The following is an 18,017-nucleotide window of genomic DNA, read 5'->3' on the forward strand; positions in this document are numbered from 1 at the left end:
AACGACATGATACTCGAGCAAAAAACATGTTCTAAAATTCTACAACAGATCGACGTCAGAGATATAGGTCTATAGTTTTGCGCATCTGCTCAACGACCCTTCTTGAAGACTGGGACTACCTGTGCTCTTTTCCAATCATTTGGAACCTTCCGTTCCTCTAGAGACTTGCGGTACACGGCTGTCAGAAGGGGGCAAGTTCTTTCGCGTACTCTGTGTAGAAACGAATTGGTATCCCGTCAGGTCCAGTGGACTTTCCTCTGTAGAGTGATTCCAGTTGCTTTTCTATTCATTGGACACTTATTTCGATGTCAGCCATTTTTTCGTTTGTGCGGTCTTCCTCTGTGAAACAGCTTTAGAAAAAGGTGTTTAGTATTTCAGCTTTACGCGTGTCATCCTCTGTTTCAATGCCATCATCATCTCTGAGTGTCTGGATATGCTGTTTCGAGCCATTTACTGATTTAACGTAAGACCAGAACTTCCTAGGATTTTCTGTCAAGTCGGTACATAGAATTTTACTTTCGAATTCACTGAACGCTTAACGCATAGCCCTCCTTACGCTAACTTTGACATCGTTTAGCTTCTGTTTGTCTGAGAGGTTTTGGCTGCGTTTAAACTTGCAGTGAAGCCCTCTTTGCTTTCGCAGTAGCTTCCTAACTTTGTTGTTGAACCACGGTGGGTTTTTCCCGTCCCTCACAGTTTTACTCGGCACGTACCTGTCTAAAACGCATTTTACAATTGCCTTAAACTTTTTCCATAAACACTCAACATTGTCAGTGTCGGAACAGAAATTTTCGTTTTGATCCCGTGAGATGCCTTAATGCAGAGTACATTAAGCTCATTTACATGATACCGTAGCGTCTTCGCACTTGTAAACATCAGTTGCATCGCTTTGTGATAAAGTAATTTCTATGATATGTGAAACGACAAAATGTTTCTAACTCAGTCCTCTAAGAAGCACTACATAGAACAGGGAACTCTTAAAAAGGTCAGTCTTAGCACAAAGAATTTGGCTAGATAGCAATGTATGTGTTATACGAGGTTTGTCTGGAAAATACGTATAAAAGTTGAATAATTACATTATTTTACAATTATTCAGGTATTACTGTATGGTCTCCTTCGAAGTACTCGTCCTGAGACGCGATACACTTCTGCCAACGCCGTTTCCACTGTTGATAACATTGTGAAAGTCTTCAGTTGTGATGTTGTTCAGTTGAAGTGTCGTTTCCGCCTTGATGGCTTCCACATCTCCCAAGTGCCGCCCCCCGAAGCACCATTTTGCATTTCGGGAACACGAAGTAGTCACGCGGGGCTAAATTGGGTGAATAAGGCGGGTGGTCTGTCACGGTGACTGAGCTTCGGGCCAAACCTCGCGCACAACGAGCGACGTGTGAGCGGGCGCATTGTCGTGATGAAGGATCCACCTGCCCCCTTTTGCCAACTCCGGTCGAACTCGGGCCACACGAGCTCTGAGACGTGTCAGAACTTCAACGTAAAAATTTCCGTTCACTCTCTGGCCAGGAGGGACAAATTCCTTGTGAACAATGCTCCTAGAATCAAAGAAAACAATCAACATTGTCTTCACATTGGACCTTGATTTTCGCGACTTTTTTGTTCTCAGTTCTCCTGCCAATTTCCATTCCTTGCTTTGAGATCTGAGCTCCACATCGAATTCGTAAAACCAGGACTCGTCTACAGTGATGACTCGGTTGAGAAAGTCCCTCGTTCCTCTGCTTCCAACCAATCCTCACATCACTCAACCCTCTTTGCTTTCTGTTCTGGCGTCAAGAGCTTCGGTACGATTTTCGCACACGATTTCTTCTTTTGTGTCATGATTTCGTTTACGACTGTTTTGGGGATTAACAGCTTGTCAGCAATCATTCTGACTGTCAATCTATGGTCTTTAAGAACACAAGCCCGAATTCGTTCAACATTTGCATCGGAACTCTATGTCGACGGGCGTCCTGGGTGAGGGTCATCGTTCACTTCTTCTCGGCTATCCCGGAACCTTTTTAACCACTTGTTCACGGTTGGTTCCTTCAGATAATTGTCTCCGTAAACCTGTTTCAAACACTCAAAAATCTCACGGCCATTATTGCCTAGCTTTGCAAGGAACTTGATGTTGACGCGCTGTTCCTCGGTCAGTGAGAGCTCCATGCCGACGGCAGGTGAAAAAGGGTAACTGTCAACAAGCTGCCGCACACTCCTACCTTCACGCCGAGTGCTCTGATTCGAACTGAGCGCTGATGGGATTGATTACAACAGTAGTCCCACCTGTCGGTGACTACAACTTGTAACATAAAGACGTTATTCAACTTTTATACGTATTTTCCGGACAAACCTCATACGAGCCCATAAAAACTGAGAAGCCAGGTGAGTTTTGTGACTGAGCTCGTAGCCACTTCCGCCAGTAAATGCAAGCCAGAGAGCATTCCTGAAACTGTTCTAGTCCGTTCCGTTTTGTAGAGACGATTGTACCTCCAGCTTCCCACATAGAGAAGAAACCGACAGCTAACATTACAAGTTGTTATATCCACGAAACAGTCCGAATAAGAATACAAGGTTACAGCTTGGGAGGCGATTTACAGCAACGACATTCATCTAGTGACCAACAGAAACCTCCCGAAAACCTTTATAGGAACTCAGGGACTGGAGCTATTTTAATTTATTTTTGTGACAATATTGTCTACTCACCACTTAAAAATCAAAATTAAGACAGTGTATGTGTTTTAATGTGTGTGGTTGTGTTGCAGTCGCCCCTTACTGCAAAGGTCCAAAGTAGCTCTCATTTTAACAGTAAGAGACATTTAAAAAATAGTTAGAAATGTAGTTCACGCACAGAACAGTTAACTTTCAAAACACCTGAATCTTTGACAGATTAAAACTGTGTGCCGGACCGAGACTTTTTGTTCGATATAGCTCGTTGAGTGTGGTTTGCGCGGACGTCACAATACATCCGTTCAAGTTGACCGTTGATTCCTTGACTCCGTTTTCTTTTTTTACAAAGATCACGCAGCCCTCTGACCGAACACGCTAAGCTACCGTGCCGGCGAGACTCAAACTCGGGACCTTTGCCTTTCGCGGGCAAGCGCTCTACCAACTGAGCTACCCAAGCACGACTCACGACCCGTTCTCACGGCTTCAATTCTGCCAGTACCTCGTCTCCTACCTTCCAAACTTCACAGAAGCGCTTCTGCGAACCTTGCAGAACTAGCACTCCTGGAAGTAAGGACATTGTGGAGACATGGCTTAGCCACAGCCTGGGGATGTTTCCAAAACACCTGTCTGGTTCATATACCATTGCATCTATATCTACATGACTACTCTCCAAGTCAAACATAAGCGTCTGGTTGCGGATTCGTCGAGAAACTTGCACACGATCTCTCTATCGTTCCACCCTCTAACGAACACTCATATCTGTCCATGCGAGCTCTGATTTTGCGCATTGCTATGATCATTTCCTCGTATGTAGATGGGCGTCGTCAGTAAAATGTTTTTCGCTTTCAGGGGAAAAAATTTGGAGATTGAAAAGAGAGAAAAGTTCTCGCTGCAAAGAAGAACGTCTTAGTTTTAATGATTTCCATCCAACTCGCGTTTCATATCCGCGATTCCCCCCTACTTTGCGACAGTAAAAAGCGTGCTGCTCTTCTTTGAATTTCTTCTATGTCCTCGATGAAACCTAACTCCTAAGGATCCCATATCGGCGTGGCCGAGCGGTTCTAGGCGCTTCAGTCTGGAACCGCGCGACCGCTACGGTCGCAGGTTCGAATCCTGACTCGGGCATGGAGGTGTGTGATGTCCTTAGGTTAGTTAGGTTTCAGTAGTTCTAAGTTCCAGGGGACTGATGACCTTAGATGTTAAGTCCCATAGTGCTCAGAGCCATTTGAACCATTTGATCCCATAGCGCACAGCAATATTCTTATCAGAGGACGAACAGGCGTAGTATGGGCAGTCTCTTTGGTACACCTGTAGCACTTTCTGTTTTGCCAGTGGAAGGCAAGTCTTTGCTTACCCCATCCCAGAACATTTTCTTTGTGATCGTTCGAGGTTAAATTGTTCGCAGCTATTATCCCCAGGTATTTAGTTGAATTGACAGCCTTTAGCTTTGTGTGATTTATCGTGTAGCCGAAATTAAACCGATTCATTTCAGTACTAGTGTGCTTGATCACTCCTTTCATTATTTGGGGCCACTTGCCACTTTTCGCACAATACAGATATTTTTTCTAAATCTTTTGCAATTGTTTTCGATCTTCTGATGACTTTATTAGACGGCAAATGACAGAATTACCTGCAAACGACCTAAGAGGGCTGCTCAGATTGTCTCCTAAATCATTTAAATCATTTACATAGATTTGGAACAGCCAAGGGCCTATAACACTATTGGGGAACGCCAGATATTACTTATGCTTTACTCGATGACTGTCCAGTTACTACGAACTGTGACCTTTTTGGCAGATTGTCACGAATCTAGCCGCCCAACTAAGGCGACCATCGACAGCCACGCAATTTGATTAGAAGGCGCTAGTGAGGAACGGTATCAAAAGCCTTCTGGAAATCTAGAAACATGGAAATCAATTTGAGATCCATTGTTGATAACACTCATTACTTCGTGTGAATAAATGGGCCAGTTGTGTTCCCAAGAACGATATTTTCAGAATCTGTGCTGTGTGGCAATAGATCGTTTTCTCAGAGGTAATTCATGATTTTCGAACACAGTATATATTCCAAAATTCTATCGCAAAGCGATGTCGATAGTATGAGTCTGTAATGCAGCAGATCACTGCCTTTTTCCTTTTTGAGTACTGGTGTGACCTGTGCAACTTTTCAGTCTTTAGGTACGTATCTTTCGCCGAGCGAACGGTTGTATACGACTGCTAAATATGGAGCTGTTATACCAGCATCCTCTGAAAGGAACCTAACAAATACAATCTATGCCAGAAGACTTGCCTTTATTGAGTGATTTAAGATACTTCGGTACACCGGGGATATCTACTTCTAATTTACTCATATTGGCAGTTCTTGATTCGATTTCTCCAATATTTACTTTTTTCTTTTCTGAAGGAATTTCGGAAACAGTGTTTAGTAATTCTGCTTTAGAGGCATTGGCATTAATAACATCACCATTGAAATCGCTCTGTCAAGGTATTGATTGCGTCTTGGCGCTGGTGTACTTACCAAACGACCAGAATCTCTCTGGGTTTTTTACCAGATTTCGAGAGTGTTTCGTTGTGTAAACTATTTCAAGCATCTCGCATTGAAATCTGCGCTATATTTCGAACTTTTGTAAAACTTCGTCAATCTTGGGGATTTTGCGTTGTTTCAAAACTCCGCATGCTTCTGCAACAGTGTTGTGACATGTTTTGTGTACCATTAGGGATCAGTTCCGCTTCATATTAACGTATTTGGTATAAATCTCTCAGCTGCTAAATTGTTAGCTTGGAAGGAATAAAGACTATCTTAGGAAGGCGTCTATGGATTTTCTCTGCCTTTTTTTAAACAGATGTAATTTGCGCTTATTTTTTATAGCTGCGGATGTCACGGTATTCAGTCTCGCTACAACTACCTTGGGATCATTAATCCCTGCATCGGTCATGGTACTGCCTTTTTGTTCGGGATTGATTGTTGCTAGCAGATCAAGTATGTTTTCGCAACCATTTATACTTCGGGTGGGCTCCTCAACCAGCAGCTCAAAATAATTTTTGGAGAAAGCATTTAGTAGAATTTCTGACGATGTTTTATACCTACCACTGGCTTCAATCATGTATTTTTGCCAACATGTAGAGGGTAGATTGAAGCCACCACAACCGTAATAATGTGAGGTGGGGTACTTAGTTGAAATGATAGTGGAGTTTTCTTTTGTACCTTTCAGCAACTGCATTATCTGAGTCAACGGATAGGTAAAAGGAACCAACTACTATTTTATTCCAGTTGTCAAGTATAATCTATACCCGTACTAACTCATAGGAACAATCAATTTCAATTTCGCTACAAGACGAACTACTAAGAGCAATAATCGCGCCGCCTCCAACTGTAATTTAATATAAGAGACGTGGGATCGTAAATGTTGGGAAACGCCCCAAAGGTGGGTGATAAATGTTGAACATGTGACGTCACCAGAAGATTTACTTCGCCGCACGTGCAGCTGTTGTGGCTATCGGTCTGTCGCACCTGATCATCCTAAACAAAGTCAATGTCAATGTCGATGTGGCTACTAACCTACTTGCGCGACTACAGTACGTGGGGCTCAGGGTTCGAGTCTCGCATTTGGCAAGCTGTATTTTTTTCATTGCGAGAGACAACTGTGTTTACATCTAAGTACACTCCTGGAAATGGAAAAAAGAACACATTGACACCGGTGTGTCAGACCCACCATACTTGCTCCGGACACTGCGAGAGAGCTGTACAAGCAATGATCACACGCACGGCACAGCGGACACACCAGGAACCGCGGTGTTGGCCGTCGAATGGCGCTAGCTGCGCAGCATTTGTGCACCGCCGCCATCAGTGTCAGCCAGTTTGCCGTGGCATACGGAGATCCATCGCACTCTTTAACACTGGTAGCATGCCGCGACAGCGTGGACGTGAACCGTATGTGCAGTTGACGGACTTTGAGCGAGGGTGTATAGTGGGCATGCGGGAGGCCGGGTGGAAGTACCGCCGAATTGCTCAACACGTGGGGCGTGAGGTCTCCACAGTACATCGATGTTGTCGCCAGTGGTCGGCGGAAGGTGCACGTGCCCGTCGACCTGGGACCGGATCCCAGCGACGCACGGATGCACGCCAAGACCGTAGGATCCTACGCAGTGCCGTAGGGGACCGCACCGCCACTTCCCAGCAAATTAGGGACACTGTTGCTCCTTGGGTATCGGCGAGGACCATTCGCAACCGTCTCCATGAAGCTGGGCTACGGTCCCGCACACCGTTAGGCCGTCTTCCGCTCACGCCCCAACATCGTGCAGCCCGCCTCCAGTGGTGTCGCGACAGGCGTGAATGGAGGGACGAATGGAGACGTGTCGTCTTCAGCGATGAGAGTCGCTTCTGCCTTGGTGCCAATGATGGTCGTATGCGTGTTTGGCGCCGTGCAGGTGAGCGCCACAATCAGGACTGCATACGACCGAGGCACACAGGGCCAACACCCGGCATCATGGTGTGGGGAGCGATCTCCTGCACTTGCCGTACACCACTGGTGATCGTCGAGGGGACACTGAATAGTGCACGGTACATCCAAACCGTCGTCGAACCCATCGTTCTACCATTCCTAGACCGGCAAGGGAACTTGCTGTTCCAACAGGACAGTGAACGTCCGCATGTATCCCGTGCCACCCAACGTGCTCTAGAAGGTGTAAGTCAACTACCCTGGCCAGCAAGATCTCCGGATCTGTCCCCCATTGAGCATGTTTGGGACTGGATGAAGCGTCGTCTCACGCGGTCTGCACGTCCAGCACGAACGCTGGTCCAACTGAGGCGCCAGGTGGAAATGGCATGGCAAGCCGTTCCACAGGACTACATCCAGCATCTCTACGATCGTCTCCATGGGAGAATAGCAGCCTGCATTGCTGCGAAAGGTGGATATACACTGTACTAGTGCCGACATTGTGCATGCTCGGTTGCCTGTGTCTATGTGCCTGTGGTTCTGTCAGTGTGATCATGTGATGTATCTGACCAGAGGAATGTGTCAATAAAGTTTCCCCTTCCTGGGACAATGAATTCACGGTGTTCTTATTTCAATTTCCAGGAGTGTATTAATTAATTAGCGAGTCTCACGGTTTCCGCGAAGTACAGCACAACAAATAGTTATCGTATTGCGTCACAAGTAAGTGCGTACAAGCTTCCGAATTGCGTCATTACCAGTAAATGACTTTTTTTTGCTAAATAACGTCTGCAAACAAAAAAGAACACACAGCAAGAACAACTTTTGCTCGGTTACAATGAGGACAATAATTTTGTACCTTCTGCTTTTACACCAAATAAGTGTTTGAAATTGACACCGTTTGCTTGAATGCAAGTATTGTATCGCTCAGTCATTCTTTCATGCACACGCTCGAAAATATTCTCCGCATTTTTTGATGTGACGTTTCAAGTTCAGCGTTTCTCAACCACTGTTGGGGTATTTCCCGACAATTGCGGCCCCATGCGTGTTATATTAAATTATTTATCTCAGGGTCATCTACGTCGCTTCGGGGCTTTTTAAACGTTGATAAGAATCACCTTCTGTAACTATTTGAGCTTCATTGCTTTCTATATTAGCGCTTGGGAACAATGGATGTTTCCAACAGAGATAAGAGATTTTACTACTATAATAACTAAGGTTCCAAGGTCTGTCCTCTTCGTAAGTTTGACTTGTACCCTTTGAGACTGAAGCCCTTGATGTTCTTTGCCAAGACCCTCTAACCTAATTGGATTAGCGGCATAAACAGAACATCGGGGTTTAACGTCCTTTGACGAAGAGATAATTGGAGATGGAGCATTAACGGGAGACACACAAAAGATTCAAAGAAAAGCTGCACGATTCGTTTCGCAAGTGAATGTCCAGGAAATTTAACGAATTCCGGTGGAAAACGTTATGAGATAGACGACTTGCGTCGCGGGAAACTTTACAGGCAAAATTCCCAGGGCCCATGTCCCAAAGCAAGTCAAGGAACATAGTACAGGATGGGCAAAATCAAACAGGCACAGAAAATATTTCATACACCGTAAGACAGCAATCCAACTCGGCCCCAGTGGCAGATGATGGAATCTGGGTTGCCTTTCTTAAGGTGCATGAAATATTTTCTGGGCCAGTTTGATTTTGCCCACCCTGTACTCTCGTCTTCAGCATTCATCTCGCGTAATGACTAACACGCTTAAATTACAGAAATTGGGACTCTTACAGGAGGATACCCACTACCTTCCTTCCTGCGTACCATCTGCAGATAGAATGGGCGATGGGAAACGAGACATACTTAGTACCAACCACAACACGACGCACTGTGGCTTCGGGAGTACAGATGTAGCCTAGATGTAAATGTACTAGCAGGATTCTGCTAGTCTCTCGTCTCCTACGCAGACTAACAAGGGGAGGCCGCCAATTGTGAAATTCAGATTCGATTCATACTGCGCATAGTAAAAGCTCATGGCCAGAGGTGTAATGTGGCAAAGCACCAAGATGCACTTCTCAGCCGTTGCCGAGAAAATCGGCAGTTAAAAGAAACCGTTGCGGTGAAATACTCTCTACGATTAATAATTTTCTACAGCGTCGTGGTGCAGCGGTAAGCGCTCGGGTTCGTAATCCGAAGGTCGCCGGATCGAATCTCGCGCCATGCATTTTTTTTTATTATTAGTTTTTTGTAATATATATATATATATATATATATATATATATATATATATATATATATATATATATATTTGAATTACAAAAAACTAATAATAAAAAAAAAGTTGCATGGCGCGAGATTCGATCCGGCGACCTTCGGATTACGAACCCGAGCGCTTAACGCTGCACCACGACGCTGTAGAAAATTATTAATCGTAGAGAGTATTTCACCGCAACGGTTTCTTTTAACTGTCGATTTTCTCAACAACGGCTGAGAAGTGCATCGTGGTGCTTTGCCACATTACACCTCTGGCCATGAGCTTTTATTATGCGCAGTATGAATCGAATCTGAATTTCACAATTGGCGGCCTCTCCTTGTAAGTACAACAAAGTTTCAGTAGAACATGATCTGCTGCATTTTCAGTTTTAACACATCTGCATCTCCAGAATGAATTTTCATGCACGGTACTTCTGGTAATCTGTACCTAGGGGTGCGACAAGAATGACTGTTTAAATGCCTTTACGCGCTGTTTTTATTCTAACATTGTCGACGGGGTCCTCTAACGTAACATACACGACTGGCCATTAAAATTGCTACACCAAGAAGAAATGCAGATGATAAACGGGTATTCATTGGATAGATATATTATGCTACATTACGTTTTCACGCAATTTGGGTGCATAGATCCTGAGAAATCAGTACCCAGAACAACCACCTCTGGCCGTAATAACGGCCTTGATACGCCTGGGCATTGAGCCAAACAGAGCTTTCATGGCGTGCAGCTTCAACACGATACCACAGTTCATCAAGAGTAGTGACTAGCGTATTGCGACGAGCCAGTTGCTCGGCCACCATTGACCAGACGTTTTCAATTAGTGAGAGATCTGGAGAATGTGCTGGCCAGGGCAGCAGTCGAACATTTTCTGTATCCAGAAAGGCCTATACAGGACCTGCAACATGCGGTAGTGCATTATCCTGCTGAAATGTACGGTTTCGCAGGGATCGAATGAAGGGTAGAGCCACGGGTCGTAACAAATCTGAAATGTAACGTCCACTGTTCAAAGTGTCGTCAATGCGAACAAGAGATGACCGAGACGTGTAACCCATGCACCCCATACCATCACGCCGGGTGATACGCCAGTATGGCGATGACGAATACACGCTTCCTATGTGCGTTCACCTCGATGTCGCCAAACGCGGATGCGACCTTCATGATGCTTTAAACAGAACCTGGATTCATCCGAAAAAATGACGTTTTGCCACTCGTGCACCCAGGTTCGTCGTTGAGTACACCATCGCATGCGCTCCTGTCTGTGATGCAGCGTCAAGGGTAACCGCAGCCACGGTCTCCGAGCTGACAGTCCGTGCTGCTGCAAACGTCGTCGAACTGTTCGTGCAGATGGTTGTCGTCTTGCAAACGTCCCCATCTGTTGACTCAGGGATCGAGACGTGACTGCACGATCCGTTACAGCCCTGCGGATAAGATGCCTGTCGTCTCGAACTGCTAGTAATACGAGGCCGTTGGGATCCTGCACGGCGTTCCGTATTACCCTCTTGAACTCACCGATTCCATATTCTGCTAACAGTCATTGGATCTCGACCAACGCGAGCAGCAATGTCACGGTACGATAAACCGCAATCGCGATAGGCTACAATCCGACTTTTATCAAAGTGGGGAACGTGATGGTACGCATTTCTCCTCCTTACACGAGGCATCACAACAACGTTTCACCAGGCAACGCCGGTCAACGGCCGTTTGTGTATGAGAAGTCGGTTGGCAACTTTCCTCATGCCAGCACGTTGTAGGTGTCGCTACCGGCGCCAACCTTGTGTGAATGCTCTGAAAAGCTACTCATTTGCATATCACAGCATCATCTTCGTGTCGGTTAAATTTCGCGTCTGTAGCACGTCATCTTCGTGGTGCAGCAATTTTAATGGCCAGTAGTGTATATGCCGGCGACATATTAGCCGCCGGAAATCATTGGAGGTTTTAAGTACTGTCCCAGGCGAGGGCATGTGACTTGGCTGAGGTCGGTAGCAGGAAGCCGCCCCGAGGCCAACGCGGCCGCCTTGACAAGCGAGTTAGGAGAAAGGAAGCTCGGTTTAGCAGAGTACAATGGGGTGCGGAGGGAACTGCTGGCTCTGGTGCCACCACGTGGATGACGGAGGTGGCGCCAAAGATGGTGGCCTTCCGAATGAGACAATAGGGCTACACTGAACTATTTCGAAATTCAACAGTAATGCTACGTTTCACTGCAGTGTAAATACAAGCATATAGATGTACCCACGGCACTGAGGTTCATCTATTAAGACATTAATATTACAAACACCACAAGAACTAAAGAAGTGAGATAGTCACAGTAACTGAATATCCTTGCAATTTTCCCCCACCCCCCTTTGACTTAATTGGTCTGATGCGGCCTGCAACGAATTCCGCTCCTGGGCCAATGTTTCATCTAATAGTAGCACTAGCACCTTACGTCTCAATTATTTGCTGGATATATTCCAATCTCTGTTCCCTACAGTTTTTGCCCCTTTACAGCTCCCTGTAGTACCATGAATGGTATTCCCAACGCCGTAACAGATTATCTTCCTGTCCCTTCTAGTCAGTCTTTCCCGTACGTTCCTTTCTTCGCCAATCCCGTCCGCAGCTCGTGGTCTTGGGGTAGCGTTCTCGCTTCTCGCGCACGGGGTCCCGGGTTCGATTCCCGGCGGGGTCAGGGATTTTCTCTGCCTCGAGATGGCTGGGTGATGTGTGTTATTCATCATCATTTCATCATCATTGGCTCGCAAATCGCCGAAGTGGCGTCAACTAAAAAGAATCCGGCGGCCGACAATGCCATATGATCATTTCATTTCATTTCGGAGAACCACCTCATTCCTTAATTTCCAACATTCCTCTGTAGCACCACATCTCAAAGTCCCCGATTCTCTTCTGCTTCGTGCTTCACTAACATACAGTACCGTGCTCCAAACGTACATTCTCCAAAGTTTCTTTCTCAACTAAAAGCCTATGTTTGATACCAGTAGCCTTCTCTTTGCCAAGAATGGCACCTTTGTGTTGTAAGAAAATGAAGCGCCTACACCCGTCCTTATGATTTTATTTATTCTGCAGCTACCAGTTTCGGTGCTTCAATGCGCCATCTTCAGGCCTTAGTCGATGCTGGATGGGTTATCACGATCCAATACACGATGCATCAGAGGCCTACGTAACTGTGATGTCGTCTCTGCAACCACAAACTGCCAACTCAGTTCATTTTCTTACAATAGTGAACGGCCTTGGTCCCCCAGACCTCCAGTCAAAAGGATGGACATTCAAAAATTTGTCTCTGTTAGCCTGCTTTTGATGTCCTCCTGGATTCGCCTGCCATGGGTTATTTTGAAACTTCCTGGCAGATTAAAACTGTGTGCCCGACCGAGACTCGAACGTGGGACCTTTGCCTTTCGCGGGCAAGTGCTCTACCATCTGAGCTACCGAAGCAGGACTCACGCCCGGTCCTCACAGCTTTACTTCTGCCAGTATCTCGTCTCCTACCGTCCAAACTTTACAACAGCTCTCCTGCGGACCTTGCAGAACTAGCACTCCTGAAAGAAAGGATACTGCGGAGACATGGCTTAGCCACAGCCTGAGGGATGTTTCCAGAATGAATCTCATTATGGATGGGTTATTTTGCTTACAAGGTAGCAAAATTCCTTAACTTCGTCTGTTTCATGATGTCTAATTTTCATGTTAAGTTTCTTGCTATTCTCATTTCTGATACTTAAGAAAATTAAGAACTGCTGAACTCTTCATGCAATCTTAACGAAAAAGGTACTGCGAAATAGCTTAGGTATCTCGGTATCATCCCTGAAAGTATCACATTTATACACACTTTATTCATTAAATTATTTCGTTTTATTTATTTCTTATTAATTATGTACATGCGTCGCGCGGTTCCAGACTGTAGCGCCTAGAACCGCTCGGCCACCTCGTCCGGCACAGGGGGACATCTTTATAGGACACGAGGTATGGAGGACTCTCTTCCAACAATCAACCACTGATTGCAGTCTGGTAGTATTTAAATTTTTGAAAACAGTCACAAGTCGCACTTTATATTTTTTATTGACCGGTTTCACTCTTCAGATGAGCACAGTAAAAGAAACAGTTGATATAAAACTGGAAACGTACACAGACACTATGTTAGGTACATCTTTTACTTCCAGTAGGGTGATTTACGTTCGAAGTTGCCTGACAGCACTAAAGATTGCTTTTGAAGTTGAATGAAAAGTATAAATATTAATCTGGCTGTACTATAGTATTTTAATTTATGTTTAAAGTACAGTTTAAAGTGCAGTGGTAAATGGTGACATTGAAACCGCCAAAGATCAAATTAACTGTACATTGGTACTTGTAACGTCCATGATATAATCCATCCAAAGATAATTTACAAGTACAGAAAATGAAAGTTATATTTTAATAGCCTCTTTTATGGACGTGTGTATAGATATCTCATATCTGTACATATTTGCTTATCTTTCAAAAAACACCAGTATGTCTGTAACAGTTCAAATATCTTTCCAAATACAAAATAAAAAATACATATTTAAAAATGTCTATACAAAAATGGATTCAAAACTCCGTTATAAAAAATATTTCTGTTAGGATGATACGGCAGCTATTATGTTTTGGTTGCTTATCTACAGCACTTCATCAAATAACTGGAAGAAGTCATGTATAGTACAGCCAGATTAATCTTTTGAGTACTTCAAAGGCAATCTTTAATTTTGTCAGGCAACTTTAAACCTAAGTCACCATACTGGAGTAGAATATGTACTTCACATAATTTCAGTGTAAGTTTTCCGTATTATCTCAATCGTATCGTTTACAGTGTATACTCTGATGATGCTCTTGTTCATTTGAAGAGCGAAACCGGCCAATAAAAATTAGAAAGTGCGACTTGTGGCTGTTTTCGAGAACTTAGTTTTAACAGTCGCTCCAGTTGCAAGCAATACCTGCTTTTGGTAGGATTTACTCTCGCAGTTTATCCAACGTAGCCCTCCAGATGCAACTTTGGGAATGAGCACACTCCGATGCAGTAACGTATCGCGACAGGAAAATTCCACTATTTTTAGAAGTCCAGGAATCTCAACACACTCCCTGACGCACAGCCCATCTGCACTGCGGCATCCGCAAGCGGAGTTTATGGCGATTTTTACAACCCCTTCCTGCTTACTAAACGTCGACAGACACTATAGATTATACTTATCGTGTTTCATCCGTAATTTCACCTCAAATATACGAGGGCTATTCCGAAAGTAAGGTCCGATAGGTCGCGAAATGGAAACCACGGTAAAAATCAAAAATGTTTTATTTGCAACAGTTAGATACACCTTGCAGCTACTTATCTCCATAGTCGCCGACCCGACTTAGACGTGTATCGTAGCGTTGTACCAACTTTCCCATACCCTCGCTATAGAAGGCAGCCGCCAGTGCTCTCCGCCAATTCTCTACGCTGGCCTACGGCTCGTTGTCTTGTGCCGAAATGTTGTCTTCATAACGAGCGGTTCATGTGACCTGAGCTGAAACTCAGAGGGAGACAATTACGGGCTGTATTGTGGGTAATCTCACATTTCCATTTGAAAACGATGCAGGAGCATCTTCATTGCCCCTGCAGAATGCGGCTGAGAATTGTCTTGAAGACGAAACAGCACGACAGTTATGTAATGTTAGCTGCATAGCTTCAGGGGAAATTTCTCACCAGGCCCCCGTACTTGGCGGCAGACACTATTTTCTAGACATCTTTACGCACTCACTGCGAGCTCACAAAAGAGAAGAGCGACGTGATGCTAACTGGGGTTATACTAGAGACACTACCCAACACATCTGTGCAAAGCTTTATCGGATTTTCATAGTCGTTTCCATTTCGTGACCGATCGGACCTTACTTTCGGAATAGCCCTCGTAGTAGCGTTCCATTATGATTGTCGACAGCGTCTTATTTCCCCCGCGTCGAAGTCCACGGCAATTGGACAGAAACTGTTCTGGCAACTGTGACTGAAGAGGTACAGAATACAGAGAACCTGCGGGACGCCATTTAGCACTCATTGCGGTGCCACGCCGTACTATTATTCGCCAAGTTCCATTTGGTCATCCTGCAGTACTGAAAGTGAGACAGTTGGTGTTTGGTTTGGTAGCTACAGAATTGCTAAATTTGTTTTCGGAAGCGTGTCTGCCTTATGCCCCGCGTATAAGTTCAAGTACCTATCTGGATGAACGATTGAAGATTTGCGTTCATATTTACACATATATTGTGTAACTCAGCTGGTATCTGCTATTTGTGCACACTGATGTATCTGCTTACTGGTGCAATAAAGCTTGTTTCATCCAATTTCTCCTTGCCGTATACCTTAGCACGTACGATACTTCCAGAATTTTGTGACGAGAGAGACTGTTGACAAATGGTTGCAGTTTACTTGGTAATATTTCTCAAATCTCGGTAGCATAAGATGTTAAGATTTTGTTGATTGACTACATTGTTGCTGGATGGAAAGTATGATGAATTAGGCCGGAAAGCGTAGGTTTGTTTCCCCGCACGAAGAAAATGATTCTTATAGCGGAATTTTTCGTGCCAGTCCGACAGTGCGGTCACAAATTAGTCTAATGCGATATCTGTTTTATCGACATGTATTAACAGGGTCAGGAAAACACAAAAAATAATCAGTACTCCAGCAGTAATTGAGCAGCGTTGCTGCATGGTGGTAGCAGTCAGCGTTGGTCAGGGTGTGGCTTTCACTGCTGGACTACTGATTATTCTTTGTGTTTTACAGCCTCTTTTAATACACATCGATAAAACTAATATCGCCATTATACTGATTTGCTACCACTCTGTCGAATGGACACGCGAAATTCCCCATTCAAAATCTTTTTTGTAACGAGAAACAAACAGATCCTTTCAATCGAAGCTGGGCGTCCTATACGAGACGAGATGAGCAGGGTTTGTTTGGGCTGACGCCAGGTACAGAATACAATAAATAAGTATCTGTCAAAACACAAAGAAAATGCGCTAGAAGACTCTGGAGAGACATCCTGTGTATCAAGTGTTTGTCCGCTGAAATGCACGGCTTAGCCCGCAGGACACGACAGATGGTATAAATTGTGGAAAGGGACAAAATAACGGCTGTCAGTTACACTCGAACATACAACTTTATTATTTGATTAAACATTACAAGATCCCAAAAAATATTTTTTTAAAGAAAAAAGACACACAGTTTTAATACTTGAGCTTAATTACCGGCAGAAAGCCAATAACCTATAACGCAAGTATAATCAGAAATTTAACAGACAAGCCTTATCTTAAAACAGTTGATTAGTTAGGCTGAAGTAAACAAGTTAAATACAAATCGGCTGAAGGCCTTAACGCTTAAAAAAAAATCAACAACATTAAAATTTTTAAAAATGTTAATGGGCTTACGTGAAACAGTACCTTAAACTAGGCTGAAGGCCCTAAGAGGGAAACAACTCTAAAAGAAATCGGCTAGAAGCCATACAAGTGCAAACAACAAGAACAAAAACAATAGGGCAGTACACCCAAGGGTGCTCAGATGTTAGAGGGTTGGCCTGTAATTCAAACACTAACGCTCGCTTAGGTGAGATAGGCAGTCGGGTCTACCATTCACGATCCTACTACAACCGAACAGACCGACCGTCAATCGACTAATGCTGAAGGCGAGTTCCGCTTCACACTTGCACCAAAATTCCAGCGATGCTGACAGCAGAGACTGTGGAACCAAACAAAAACGGACCCCAGACAACCCGTAAGGGGTTGGACGACCCGAAAACCCACGTCCTTTATTCAAACGACCGACTAACTCAGAGGCAGTACGCCAACAAAACTTGAATAAACTTTGCAGTGAAAATCACATAACTATACACAGCCCCACGAATATCTGCACGAGGCCTAGACGATGCTCACGGCAGTGACTGTGCAATAACGAGGACGAACCACGAGTCGGCGCATAGATCCAACCCGTCAGCAATCGCAGGCCAAATACACGTCGTCTAACAAGACGACCGACCGACGGTCAACCAAAGTTGTCCCCACTCAAACATGTGTGTCGGCAATCGTCGGGCAAGTAACGGCTATCCGCACCTTCCTGACGCTGCATGCCCCACTGGTGCCACGTCGCGACTGCGCCAACCGACCAACTGCTACACATCAGCACGGAGACAGCACTAAAATAACTGGGCAGTCGACATCACAAGCTGTACACAAAATCACAAACACGTGGACGAAGAACGCGACCAATGGTAAAAACAGTGACTCTGCAGTGACGAGGACGAACCACGAGTTGAGACACACAGATCGCCAACCCATAAACGATCGGCGAGCAATCACGTCGTCTGGTAAGACAACCAACCGACGATCAACCAAGACCGTCCGTTTTGAAACCATGTGTGCCGGCAACAGTCGGGCGAGTCATGGCTACCCGAACCTCACTGCCGCTCCAACCCGACCGACTCCTGCCGCGTCCAAACTGTCCGATGTCAGGTCCGAACTCCACTCCTGGCGCGTTGCAACTCACTGCCAGATACGAACTAACTTCTCAACACACGACAACCGGCAAGTAACAGCAGTCCAGAAGAGATAATACGGCGGGGCACATATCGATAAGCACTGTTGCTGCCTTGCCTTCCCGTGAGGGGCAGCAACTCCGTAACACCAGTAATTGAATCAACAAACCGAGG

This window comes from Schistocerca nitens, chromosome 1 (genome assembly GCF_023898315.1).
Source record: "Schistocerca nitens isolate TAMUIC-IGC-003100 chromosome 1, iqSchNite1.1, whole genome shotgun sequence".
NCBI classification, from domain to species: domain Eukaryota; kingdom Metazoa; phylum Arthropoda; class Insecta; order Orthoptera; family Acrididae; genus Schistocerca; species Schistocerca nitens.